Source organism: Camelus bactrianus, chromosome 19, assembly GCF_048773025.1.
Source record: "Camelus bactrianus isolate YW-2024 breed Bactrian camel chromosome 19, ASM4877302v1, whole genome shotgun sequence".
Taxonomy (NCBI): Eukaryota; Metazoa; Chordata; class Mammalia; order Artiodactyla; family Camelidae; genus Camelus; species Camelus bactrianus.
Genome location: NC_133557.1, coordinates 46,140,808 through 46,154,685, shown reverse-complemented (window position 1 = coordinate 46,154,685; position 13,878 = coordinate 46,140,808). Strand labels below are relative to the sequence as shown.

At 43.4% G+C, this 13,878-nt stretch overlaps 1 long non-coding RNA gene across 3 annotated transcripts in view; it reads left to right on the top strand.

The window, feature by feature from the left end:
• Nucleotides 1-9,419, top strand: part of LOC141574105 (uncharacterized) — a 59,506-nt gene extending 50,087 nt beyond the window's left edge. Inside the window, exons 6-8 of one of the 3 annotated variants that reach the window (XR_012500781.1) lie at nt 627-718; nt 2,931-3,116; nt 3,260-9,419. This is a non-coding gene — a long non-coding RNA (uncharacterized LOC141574105). Of the gene's footprint in view, nt 1-626; nt 719-2,930 lie in introns of all 3 variants that reach the window. The other 2 variants (XR_012500782.1, XR_012500780.1) reach the window with 2 other exon arrangements.
• Nucleotides 9,420-13,878: the final 4,459 nt, after the last annotated feature.

The window sequence follows — 13,878 nt, the reverse complement described above, 5'->3', positions numbered from 1 at the left end:
GGCTTCATCTTAATTTCTTTTAAACAATCCTTTCAGTGTATATAGTCAGATACATTAAGAACATGCCCTTTTGATGTACAGAGGAGCTAAGACTGTCATTTTCAAATAATTTCTAGTGAGAATGTTGTACTTGAAACCTAATTTGTATCTATCTTTGAAGATTTATGTTTCAGGAGCTTTGACTAAAGAACACCTGTCTTTATTCAATAACGACAACTAAATGCTCAAACAACATGTAAGAGTTTGAGCTGTAACTGGAGACAGCACTTACCTCTCCCAATACGCTTGTGCTGATCTGCTCAAAGGGGTTCGTCCAACTGTTTGTCAGTAGTCTGTTGGACAAAGCCATAAAACATTGATTTAAGGTTGCTGGAATGCAACATATTCTTATTAATACTAAGTAAGCCCATATTGAGTGCTTACTGTATGTTGGGAATTGTCTCTCAGACTCACATGAATTTTATTTCTCTGAAAACCTCACATATTTCCTTGTTATTCCCACTTTACAGATAAGGAGACTGAGGATTAAGTCTTCTCTCTTTTGGGGGGAGCTCATTATCAATGACTGGAAGTTGTAAGGAAAAAGATATTGATTCATCCTGAGAAAACATTTTTCTGAGTTTCAGCATTGAAGAGGGTGACCACTGAAGAGGGTGATCATTGTTCGAGTGAGACGAGACCCGTGTTGTACGGAGTCAGCATCCCAGTCCTGGACACGGTACGTGTAGTGCTGCGTGGTGGGTGAGGCGGCACGGCCGCGCCTGGAACGAGGATGCCGGGCCGTTGGGCTGTGCTCAGGCCTGGTGAGGCTTTCTCTGAAGGGCAGTGGACCATCATTGACAGATTTTAAGTAGGGGACTGGGGTGCTCTCGTAGATCACTTTTGTGTTTGTAGAATGCTTGCAAACATTCAGTAGGGTCAGCAGAAAGTGATGTGATGAATCAGAGTAGGGTGGCTGCGAGGTGTAGCAGTGTTCAATTTTCAAGTGGTTTTCAGTCCCATGTTTGTGGCTCAGTAGCCGTTTCACTTTGGATGACACACTCAAGGAAGTGAAACAATTTATCTAATCAATTGAAAGAGTGATGTACCCAATTCCCAGGACTATTGTGGAGATCCAGTGAGATAACATGCGCACAGTGTGAAGCGTGGTCCCCAGCCCAGAATCAGTGCTGAGGGAGTGCCTGTGAGTACCTGGTAGGACAGGTGTGGGTGGTGGGGCTCGGTGACTGAGGAAATCTGGGCCCTGAAGGAGGGGTCCAGTCACATCTGTGAGTGATGGGCCTGAGCTGGGAGAGGCAGGGAGACCTTGCCCCCAGACCAGTGGCCCTGGGCAGGACGGCTATGTGAGGAGAACCGTGAAGGCAGCTCTGTGCAGGTAGAGTTGGAGGTGCCCTTGAGACATCTAAGTGCAGTGTCACGAGCTCAAAGAGGAGGTCTTGGCCCGGGCTGTGCATTCTCCTATAATCTCAATCCCTGAGGACCCTGAGGTATTGATCACTGAACGTGAAGACATACTTTACAGGACAAGTGAATAGTAGTTTCATCTCTGTCATCAAAGCTCACGTCTCTTTATTCATCACCCACTTTGCTAATTGGGTACTTACAGAGCTCACTTCACCGCCCTCCCCTGGGCTCAGGCTCCACAGTAAAGAGCTGGTGAGCCTCCCTCTTTTCCAGAAGAAGACACATTTAGCTGGTAGCCTTCTATACCTCACCAGACTTAGAATTTTAATTTGTTGTTTTAATTCTATTTTCTGTTGGTCATCTCCTGACAGGAGAGACATTTTACCTCATGGTCATGTTTCAATTAGCTGTTACTGAGAATTGCTGATCTGATCCATAGTGTATGTATTATATTAAATTTGTAGAGTACTTATCATTTTTCTTTCTTTGCCCTTAAATTTTGTTTCCCCCTTCAAGTTTCTATCCTATTTCGGGCCTTATTTTTTTTAATTAAAAACTGTGTGTTAGTAGTTAAGAAAACAAAAGCAAAGAAACAATGCAAATGATACCTAAATTTAGAAAATATCTATTGTGTTTTCTGTCTCGGCAATGGAGGGTTCTAGAAACTCGTGAAAACGTTCATTACACAAGTTCCTTAAAATGCTGATTAAGAAATAAAACCTTCCTTCCTCATCTTTAAAGCTGCACAGCTAATTTCCAAGAAAGTGAGGGGAAATCCTCAGAAGCCAAGTCAAACCAGAAAGCAGGGATTCTGGGAGATACACGAGCCTTAGAAGCCCTGGGGTGCCGGTTGGCTCCTGAACTGAGTGTTAGTTGCCCTGGCAGGAGGGTGGGAGGCGAGCACCAGGCCTCTCACACTGGGAGTTGGATGGCTCATCCTATGTAAGGCCAAGCACATCCTGAGAATCCCGTTTAATAAAGGGTGAATTAGAAAGAAAGAAAAATATCATTCCTCAAGGCAAGAAATTAAGGAAAGTCAATTTTTTGGGAAGCAGGGAAAAATAACAAATCCAAAGTAAGGATTTAGTTTAAAGCTGTTCTGGCATGAGAGTGACCACAATCTCCTGGCAGAAAATCACAGCTCCTCCCGGAATGAGAAGTTGTGTTTTGAATGAATCAGTGAACAGCCATTCCGAAAAAGGCCTCCTGAGTCTTCTGGATCAAGATACTAGACCCAAACAGCTCTCTTCCAAGGTCTCATTTAAATAACCAGAAAGGTTTTAAAGGAAAGAAGCCATAATCATAGTTCTATTTATTGACATTAGTATATGCTAGGAATTCAGAGGTGACTATGGAGTTGTCTCCTCTTTTATGGACCTTACTTTCTGTTTGACATTGTTGGGGAGCTGGGTAGAGGGAGGTTTTAGTCTGTTGCAATTAGCCAGGAAAGGAAATTAAGAAAGCAGTGAAGGGTGGGTGACATTTTTAGCTGAGGACAGTCCTGTTCAGTTGGCTTTTAATTGCAGGCTTGATAAGTTTTCACTGGAGGGAATTGATCTTACAGAAGATGGACTTAACTCTGGCCTCTTCAGAATGGACAAGTGAACCTGGAGAAAGACAGTCAAATCTGTGCAGATATTAAAGTCCACGTGAACGTGCTCCATCCCTGAGCCAAAGATCGGACAAGTAGGCAGCACTTCTTGAGGAGAGAGGTGTGGTTTCTAAGGTTCTCCTAGAATGAATCCCAGGGAACCGGGATGGCCAGTTGTCAAACTGTGACTTTGCTCTTTGGACGGTGTGCCCACCAAAGGTATTTTCCGTTTATTAGTTTCCATTTCTCTTAAATACATCTCAGGTGATGAGGACGTGGGCACAAGCATTGGACGCCATGTCGAGGTGACTTTGGATACCTGCCTAGAAGCGCGGGCACAGCTGCGGCTGCATCATACATCTTGCCCCCCACCCCGTTCCCGGGCTCCGTGATCACGGCAGGGTGGTTCCTTGATGACCTGTCCGTCTCCTTTGTGACATTGCAACCCACCAAAGACCGGAGCGTATTAGCTTGGCTTTGTTCTTTTCCATCCTTCTCTTTGAATGGACTGATAGTGGACCCAGTTATGTTAGCAGATGTTTTACAAGTAGGGCTCTCAGTACAAACCTTGTAATCCCCGCTGTGTGATCTAGAGAAGAAAGTTACGTTCTTTCCAAATTGTTTTGATGCACTTATGTGGGAAATTGGTGTACGTTTGAATATGTCTTTCCTCTCTGAATCATCATGGCTAGAGATGAATGTTTGTAGACATGGAGTGTGTTTTCTGTACTTGAAATATATGGTCCCCTAAATTCTCCCTTGCTTTTTAAAGTCATCACAGGAGTACTACCTCCAGAGTGTCCCAAAGCATCCGCCACTGCCTGTTCTTCAGACACTGTGAGTTTCCAAGTTGGAGAAGGCTGATGGCTGTTGAGGCATTCTCTGGCACATCTCTGGCGGGCTGATGTGGGCTTAGCACCCAAGACTTGGCAGACAGTATCTAACCACGATCACGTCCATTTCTGGAACACTCAGGGAGGATTTTAGATCTATGCTAGTGGCATACGTTATTTCATTTAGTTTTCCCAACAATCATAATTAGATTTTATCACCTGTATTAATAAGGAAACTGTCAAAGCGAGTGACGTGCAGACTTTGGACTGGAACACGGGTCTTTCTGATCCCTGTCTCTGTACCCTCCACGGCCTATCCTTCCAAATGGCGGGGAGACTCTTCCTCAGTCTTGAGTTTCCTGCTGATATTACCACTCTCTTTGTTTCTAGGAGAGGAAAACAAGTCTAAACTTACTTTCCAGTTGAAAATGGAATGGAGAGTTAACGTTGGAAGCCGGGAGAGTGTGTCCTGTGATGAAGAGGCCTCCGAGCCACTTCCACTGGGACGTCACGTCACTGTCTGGGCCCCTTGCTCAGCCTGTGCACAGGTGACAGCGCAGATGTGCCGAGTAGTCCTCCCGGACAGGGCAGTGGGTTGGAAATGAGTTTGGGGATTTGGTTTCATTTCATAGGTTTCTGAGGGCCTTGGCCTGGCACTTCCAGTGGGACCATTCCCTGTAACACATACTCGTGCTCTGGGCCCAAGAAGACCTGATGTGGCCTCAGCCTGAGGCTCAGGGCCCTTGGTGAAGTGAAGCATTTTAGTCCAGCGTCTGTGGAGGCTCTGACACTTCTGGGTCGTGGGACATTGTCCAGGATGATAATAATTCCTCCCCGAGTTTCAGATTTCCTTGCCTGTTAGCCGGGGTAGTAATAGTTTCTGAGATGATTGTAATGATTCAGTAACGGCACAGCGTGTGCTGGCAGGTAGCTGGTGCTTAAGGAGCAGAAGTCACAGTCACTCTGTCAGCCTCTCACTGTGTGCTCTGTGTTTTGAGAAGATGTGTGTTTGGTGAAAGTCCTGCCCAAATACTAGGGTCTAGATGAAACGTTGTTCCTTTACTTTCCCTTTCTTTTGCTCCTTCCTTTCTCTGCGTCTCATGTGTAGGGAGCAGATTCCTCTGTTTCAGGGAATACAGGCCTTTCTAGGAAAAGGACAGGATGAACGTGGAGAGGTGGGGCCCGGAGGGGGTCTGGAGCGTCTGCACAGCACTGCTTCCCTGCATTTCTGCATCCGGTCCCACCAGTGCACGAAGTCAGCCTTCCTCTTACTTCCTGTGTCATCAGGTCTCTGTTTTATGGGAAAACTTTTTTACATGTCTTTTTTCACTTACATGTTTCGTTCAGATGCTTGTTGCTTTTCTCCCTGTGCTTCAGCGTTCCTAGGAGAGAATTCAGCAGTGCAGCATCCTCTCTGAGCTCTATGAGTTGATTGGCTTCCACTGCAAGTCCGTCTTCTTCAAGTGGGTGGCCCCCATGCAGCGCGTGGCCCCCGGCATCCTGGAGCCTGGCGGGAAGGCCTGCTACCGACTCCTTCTGCAGACGCTTCCTGGCTACAGTCTGTCGCTGATTCTGCAGGACTTCAACAAAGGTTTTGGAACTAAAACATTGCTTAAGTCCGATTAACCATGCCTTGTTTGGGCCCTGCTCTCCTGTCTCATCAGGGTGAGTTGTGATTCGTGTAGAACAGGACACAGCAGACTTTTTTCTGTCAAGGGCTTGGGTGTCAATATTTCAGGATCTGCAAACCTCCTGATTTCTGGTGCAGCTGCTCAGCTCTTCTGTTCAGATGCTAGAGCAGCCGGACAGTCCACACGCCCACAGAGCTTTATTCACAGCAGTGGCTGGGGCTGGATTGGGTGTATGAACTGCAGTTTGTCCCCCAGCCTCCTCACTATTGACGCCTGCACCTGAGCGTGCATTTGCTACAATGGGTGAACCTACACTGACACGTCATCACCCAGAGCCCATACTTGACACTAGGATTTACACTTGGTGGTGTGCACTCTGTGGGTTTGGACAGATGTACAATGACACGTTTCTACCATCACAGCATCATACAGAGTAGTCTGTCTTAGTGACCCTAAAAATGCTCCATGCTGCACCTCATTCATTACTCCTTCCCCTCTAGACTCTGACAGCAACTGATCTTTTAGTCTCTGTGGTTTTGCCTTTCCCAGAACACCATACAGTTGGAATCAGACAGTTGCAGAATCTTCCCAGATTGGCTTCTTTCACTTAGTAATATGCATTTAAGGTTCCTCCATGTCTTTCCATGCCTTGATAGCTCATTTCATTTTAACACCATAAATAGTCCATTTTCTGACTGGACTACAGTTTATTTATCCATTCACCTACTGAAGAACAGCTTAGTTGTTTCTGAGTTCTGGTGATTATGAATAAAGCTGCTATTAACACCTGTATGCAGATTTGTGTGTGGACGTAAGTTTCCATTTTGTTCAGTAAACACCAAGGAGCACAGTTGCCAGATCATATGGTAGGAGTACGTTTAGTTTTGTAAAAAATTGCCAGACCGTCTTCCAAAGTATCTGGGTCATTTTTCATTCCCACCAGCAACGCAAGAGAATTCCTGTCGCTCCACATCCTCACCAGCATATGGTGCTGTCAGTGTTCTGCGTTTTGGCAGTTCTGACAGGTGTGCAGTGGTACCTCGCTGTTTAAGTCTGCAGCCCCTTGATGACAGATGCTGTAGAGCATGTTTCCATAGACTTCTTTGGCATCTAGTTTCCTTCTATGATGAGGTGTGTGTTGAGGCATTTTGCTCATTTTTTAAGCAGGTTATTCATTCTTCTTGTTGAGTTTAAAGATATTTTCGTATATTCTGGATATCAGCCCTTTATCAGTGTGTCCCTGCCCTTCACCTCCAGCACCGGAGTTGTCCTTTTGGTCTCAGTGGAGTGTCAGCTCTTCAAAGAGGTTCCCTGTCTTCCCTCAGCCTAAATACTGTCCTTGAATTTTTCACTTTCATTGACTCACTTTGTTCTTTTTAAATAGCATTTCCCATAATTTGTAAGTACATTAAAAAAAGGCAATGAAAAAACACCGCCTCCCCCACCAGGCTGTGTGCCCTGTGAGAGCAGAGACCCTGTCCCCACTCACAATGTCCCATGAGAGCACATGTCACATGTCAATGTAAATGTGTGTAACATGGGGTCAAACCTGATGAGCAGCTATGACGACATGTGTTGGCTACCATTCATTGAATAGAGTTTGTTTCTTGATCTTAATTATTAAATCACATGAATGAAACATGTTTCTTTTGAAAAATATTACAACAAAGCACACCTCCATGTGATTGGTATTTTCTACTTAGCCTTCTGACCCAGGAGGGGACGTTCACCATCATTTTGTGGAGGAGGTTGTGGAGGTAAAGTAGGAGAGTGAGATCAAATAAAGTAAAAATGATAAATATCAGCTGGCTTTATTTTCACTAAGACATAAGTTACTTTAAACCATATCTCAGTTGTTGTTCTGTTGTTTTAAACACTTCTCATAGAATTAAATGGAAGCCCACTAAACCCTGAAAGGGAAACTATGTGCTCAGGTCCTGAAAAGTGTTTATGTCTATTTCTTGAAATGCACATTTTCCCTGCTGGTTACAGAAAGTCCCGGCTGGAACACATCCGTGAGCTGTGTGTGTCTGCCGGCTTCACGGGCTGCTCACAGTCATTTTCATTTTCTTGTGTTGCAGTTTATGAAGGTTTTCCATCAGACTGTTTGCTCAGCCCCTTCCTGAATGAGGGATTGAATTTTCCACAGGAAATTTTATGGAACAGAGTGACAAGGCACACGGGTTTCCCAAAAAGCAATAGTTGTTGTAATAAACTCTCACATTGGTGAACTTTTTGAATACAAGAGAGTTGAAAATTTTATCACTAGGTCATATGCCACAAATCTGTCTTAAGAATAAAGATTCAGATTTTATAGAAGAAGCAGTTTGAATCAAGTATATGTTATAATTTGTACACTAGTTGGTGTTAGAACTTATACTCAGTCTTACCATAATTGCCTGTGGTAGGAACTGGATCATTATTTATTTATTTAAAAAAAAATCCTCAAGGTTCTACTTGCCCCATTCTTGATGCGGCAGAGCTGAGGTTAGTTAAGTTGGGATATTTAGAATTCTTGGCTAGGTTTTCAGGACATTGATTTCAGTCTCTTTATCTTTTTTAGAATCTCTTCTTTTGTGTCGGTTTTTGGTCTTTTGACAATGTGGAAATACTGCACGGATCTGTCTTTCCCTTTTTTCCTGTCTTTATGGGAAAAGATTTCTGTAAGACACACTACTAGGACATTAAGGATTTTGTGTGGGGTAAATTTGGTCGGCTCAAAGGATTTCAATTAATACGTATTAATACTTGCTATTCAGCTAATGATAGGAAAATTATAAAATAACTTAAGTATACATCAATAAATATAGTACAATAAGCCCATCACCCAGATTAAGGAATTCACAAACATTTCCATATTTCCTTTATTCAGACCTTTATTCTTTTACTTGTCCTTTGTTGAAGTATTTGACAGCAAATTCAAGAAAATATGTCATTTTACCCTATGTACTCAAGTAGGCATGTCTGAAAAATGAGGGCCATTTCTTTGATCAGGTTTTTCCATTTGACTTATGTGCTCGTTAAGTACCAGCTGTATCAGGCATCTCACTAGGCATTAGGAATCCTTGGGGCAATGAGACAGTCCTGGCTCCCAAGGAAGTTAAGGGCTGATGGAAGAAACCAACACAGGAGCTTAGGTGCCTCACCTAAGGTCCCTGCGGGATGACAACAATTGGAAAAAATTTCTGCAAAATACAGTGGGATTCACAGAAGGGACTGGTCAGACTAGTACGGCAGGCCATGAGAGAGGCGGTCAGCAGGGCTACAAGAGGAGGAATCATTTGATAAGAATCTGAAATCCTTTCTGCCAACCTTCCTACCAAGCCCCTAGGGCCCATCACACACAACCCTGTGCTGTAACTGTTTTTGATTCCTGTTACCACATGTCCTTCAGGAAGGATTTTAAGGTTGAAAATATTTAAAATCTGTAATTGTTGCCAGAAGGGACATAGAACAAGGAACATGGAAACAACACAAATGTCCATCAGCACATAACTGGATAAAGACAAGGTGATACATATCTACAATGGAATAATACTCAGGCATAAAAGATGCAATTTGCAGCAACATGGATGGACCTGAAGACTGTCATTCTAAGTGAAGTGTGGTGGAAAGAGAAAGAAAAATGCCATATGACTTCATTTATGAGGAATCTAAAATTAATAGCAATAATAATAAGACCACAAATGAACTAATTATTATTTTGATTTCTTGAATATGCTTAAGCACATATGACTGTTCTTTGTGATTGGATTACCATATTCTGTTTATTATTCTTTTGTAGTTGGCTTTATTCCTCTGGTAACTATTTAAGTTTAAAAATCTGAAACTCTAATCTGTTCTTAGAAACAATAATTAGTACATATATGTAAACCAAATAAATGCAGTATACTCTATACATGTATTTACATGCAATGTTATGTGGAGTTGAACTGTAATAATTATACCTAATAATACTGAAAAAGGAAAAAAATAAAATAATATATAAAAAAACTAATCACCCCTCTTTAAATATTAAAACGTTCAGTTCTGAGATTCTGTGAAATACAGCATGGAAGTAGGTTTTAAGATTTTCTCCTTGCTCCTCGGTGAGCAGCCTGGGCTGCACAGCTTGGCCGCCACAGGCACCCAGGACTTGCCGGCTTGCTCCTCACTTGTTGGGAGGAAGATTAGCTGCTTCAGGAATATTTATGCTCTTAGAAGTTGCTGAAAACCCCACAGAGCTTCTGTTTACATGAAGTGTATCTGTCAATATACCCCATTTTAGAAATTAGAACAGAAAATTTAAACCCAAGAATTGACAAGCACTCGCTGTCCCAGCACGTGGTCAAAGCAGTGCTGCCACGGTGGCGTGTGTTGGTTCTAGAAAAAATGCACCATACACTCAAGAATGAGGGTGAACCCACAGATCTCATCTCAGCAATGCTATGAAGAGGTGGGACCTAAAGCCCCTAAAACAGTGCTGAAGTCCCCAGATGTCCCAGAACACACAGAGCCATGGGACCAAGAATCCAGTGTCTCGTGGATCATCAGCCATGGAGACCGCGTTCTGGGTCAGGAGAAGCAAAAGAAGGGATACCAGGCACACAGTCCTATTACAGCAAAGCTTTAAAGGTGTTGAATTGACTAAAAGAGTGGCAAAGATTTGCATTTAGAATACTACATTTCCTCTCCTGGAGACGTTAGAATGATAACACTGATTAACAGAGGATGATTGTAATGGATTAACTATGATACTGATGACATGAGCTTCTCACACTAACCCTGCACTCAGTGTAGACTAAGCCTTTCATGCACACACTTCATTAGGTCTCCACATCCCTGCAAGGTGGCATTAAGCACTCATACAACCATGAAATCAGTGACTATAAAACAGTCACAAGGCTTCCTCTCCAGCATGAGGTAGCAAAACCAGCAAGGATTTTCAATGACAAAATCCAAAATAATATATATTTGGGAAAGAAAGCAAACAAAACACTGAAGAACAATAAAACAAAAGAGCAGATGGAATGGATGGAATGGAAACTTTTATTGAAGAAAGCAATGATTGATTCAATTACAACAGGTAATGTCCCTGGTATAATTGAACCATCAATCCAAATTTTTGGAATAGTGAGTTGTGAAATTACTGTCTCATTTAATATTGGAATTCCTAGTTGGACCAATTTGATATACATCACTGGTGTGATTTTACTTATTTAGGTAAATAACAATATTCATATTTTTTAAGTTAACAGGAATCATAACACAGGACTCCAGATTTAGGGAGAGAATGCAAACAACTACTATCATACTCCATTCAGTAAGGACAAGTGTCCCTGCGTCACCAAAGCAATGAGAATTTGCACACAGAAAACACAGTTCTCCAGTTGTGACAAATACAAGACTGTGAGCCATGAATTACGAGAACAAGCAACTGTTTAAATGCCATGGGCAAAATTCTTTATCATCTTGAAAACATCACTGATGCACTAAGTAAGAAAAAAATTGTTTTACTAGCAAATCTAACTGACACAGGGGTTTTCCCAAGTGAGAAGGTAATTCCAAAAAGTGCAGTAAAATGAGTTAAGATGATCTGTGCAGTGACGGAGCTGATATTAGACTGACCAGCATCACGATTTCTGCTTTTACACTTGCTCTCTGCTTGTCACCTCTGACACAAGAATGCATCATATGATTTTTTTTCTTTAGGGAAAAAAAAGATAAATAAAATCTAACTAGAAGATGTGGTATGGAAAGCAGTAATGAAGTTGTCTAACCTAATAATGCAGCCAGTGTAATGTAGCACTTATTCGGGCACTAGAATTTTTTAAATCATGATTTATCTTATATCCTATTTCTATCCTAAAGGAGGCACTTAAAGTTTTCTACTTTATTCAACATATCTTGTGGGGGTTGTGATATACACTGGTATGGCCGTTTTCAGAGATTTAAAATCCCCTCTGTGTTTGTGGTCAGGAAAGGCAAGGCTCCCTCACAGCTGCTATGGAGAAGGAATCCCCAGAGGCAGCTTCCGAACCGCATCTGCTTGCACTTGGCACAGGACACCATCAGCAAGTGTAACTCTGACAAGGAGATTTCCCTTGGGACCTGGGAAGTGCTCTAACATTCTGAAGCCACTTGTTTCCCAGTTAGGTAAGGCTTGGAAAAACAGTTTATTAGAGGTGACTCCCTTTGTATGTGCCTTTTGTCCTGAGAGGTCACTAATTAGCATAAATATAAAATATCCCATAATATAAGAATTTAGGTACCCCATTTTTCCATCTACCTGTCTATTTGTTTATCATATTTATACTTAGGTTACACTTTCCATGATGTTCAATTCCAGGCACCAAAAAAGAAAGGTTGCAAAATATTTCTTATAAAAAGCGGGACTGGGTCTAAGGTTTAAAAACCACTACTGCTAACAATAAAAGCCAGATAATATTTTTAACCTCAATTGCATCAGATCTTCCCGAATTCCTCCCTTAAGTTCACTGTTACAACAATAATGGAATCTCTGTCCTTCCAAGACTCGGGCCTGATCGCCACCCATCCAGATATCTTTCTGTGGGTCCCTACTTGTCCTCGAGGCCCCTGAACACAACTTACGGGTTGAAATTTCTTCAGTATTCCTACTGTAGGGGAAACCTGGAAGTCCCAGGCACTGTCCAGGAGTCACACCTACCTGCAAAAATCAAAGTCATGTGACTGAAACGGGACAACCCAGGTTGTGTGGTAGGGCTGAGAGTTCACCAAAAACAGGTTTGGGGGCCTTACCCAAGCCCTCCAGCTCCTAACATGAAGAAGGACAGGGAGGCCAAATTAGCCACAAGACTGTGTGGCTTAATTACCCCATGAATAAAGGATTTGTGCCAGTGCCACCTTTAGACAGGGAACCCCAGAACCCAGACTTGGAAGCACCCTGTCCCCTACCCTCTGAACAAATATTCTCTCAAGACACATAGTGAGAGATGGGAGCCCCGGTGAGCTCTGGAATAAGATGCGACCTGAAAGACTGCTGGTAACAAATGGTGTGCAGCTCGGGCAGCCCCCAGGACCACCAGCCATTCTGGTACCACTGATGCCCACACTTCCATCCACAACAGTTTCTTCAGGACACTTATGCACATATAACTATCACACAAAAATGATTGCTTAGACATATTTTAAGAGAAATAACATTATGAGAATGCCAAATTCATGACATGTCAGAGTCAAGACCCCAGAGTATTTACTGGATGAGATCTCACGTGTGCTCCGCGTGAGCTTTAAACCCTTAGGACACAGTCATGGAACAGTAGGCATTTTCTTTCTTTCCTCCAAGTTGGCTTTACTGGAGAACTCCGTAGACACAGGAAGACTCTGGATCCCACCTCTACTACTTACACAAAGGGCTCATCACGTGGTGAGGGATCAGCGCTGGTGCGACCAGCTCCAATGTGCGCACTCCAGCGCCCAGCTCCTCGAGAAGCAGAGCTCCCCCCACAGGAGCAGAGACCCCCAGGAGCAGAGCGCCCCCCAAGGGCACTGCAGTGCCTGCAAGAATCAGGAGTCTGATGAGTGAGCCTGGGGCGGGCAAGTCATGAAGCAAGCACCGCTCCCTCAAGCTCTGCAGGTGATCTCTGTGTCATCTTGAATAAATACAGTCAGCATTAAAGATGTTTGACAAGAGGGTAAAAGGTAAGGCCTCCCCAAATCTCCTCGCATTCCTTTAGTTGGAGACCTGGTAGAACCCATGGCGACAAGAGACGCTGGCTTTTCATGCCCACGTTGGCCTCAGGGCTACAGGGGAGGCCACGGTGCTGCCTCCGCCCCACATCCTGCCTTAGTCCCGCAGACCTCACAGGGGCCGCTGACTCTTTTCTCTGACTTTCTCTCCTTGGTTGTGCTGCTCTTCCAGCTTTTAAAAGCTCACAAAATCCTCACCAGAAAATCTTTAACAATGAACCCAAGTCAAATGAAATCAACCAAAGAGACACACTGCCTTCTTCATTACTTTATATTTTAGGATGAAATTCTTGAAGACGACTCCCTGACCTGAAGGGGTGGATGGAGGAGAAAAGAAAACAAGATAAGCATTTTTGGGCCCATAAAAAATGAGAGGTAACCAGATGGTGTCTAGTCTTCATTGCACCTCTCTGCCTGCCCCAATGTCACATGCCCCTCCCAACTGAACTCATCAGAACTCGACTGAAGGAGACGGCTGTGCAAATTTATTGGAAACCAAATAAATCACTACGGAAACAGTCTCCCAAACCCAGCGAGAACACTGTAAGCTGACCAGTGCCAGGATCTGAATACGTGCAGATCCAAATTCCGACCCCCTCCCTGGTGGGTGTACTTACAGTGGGGGTGTCGCCGTGCAGTTTGTCTGCATCCAACATATAAAAATGAAAGGGACTCCAGTTTTCAACATCACAGTCCCTCTGAAACAACT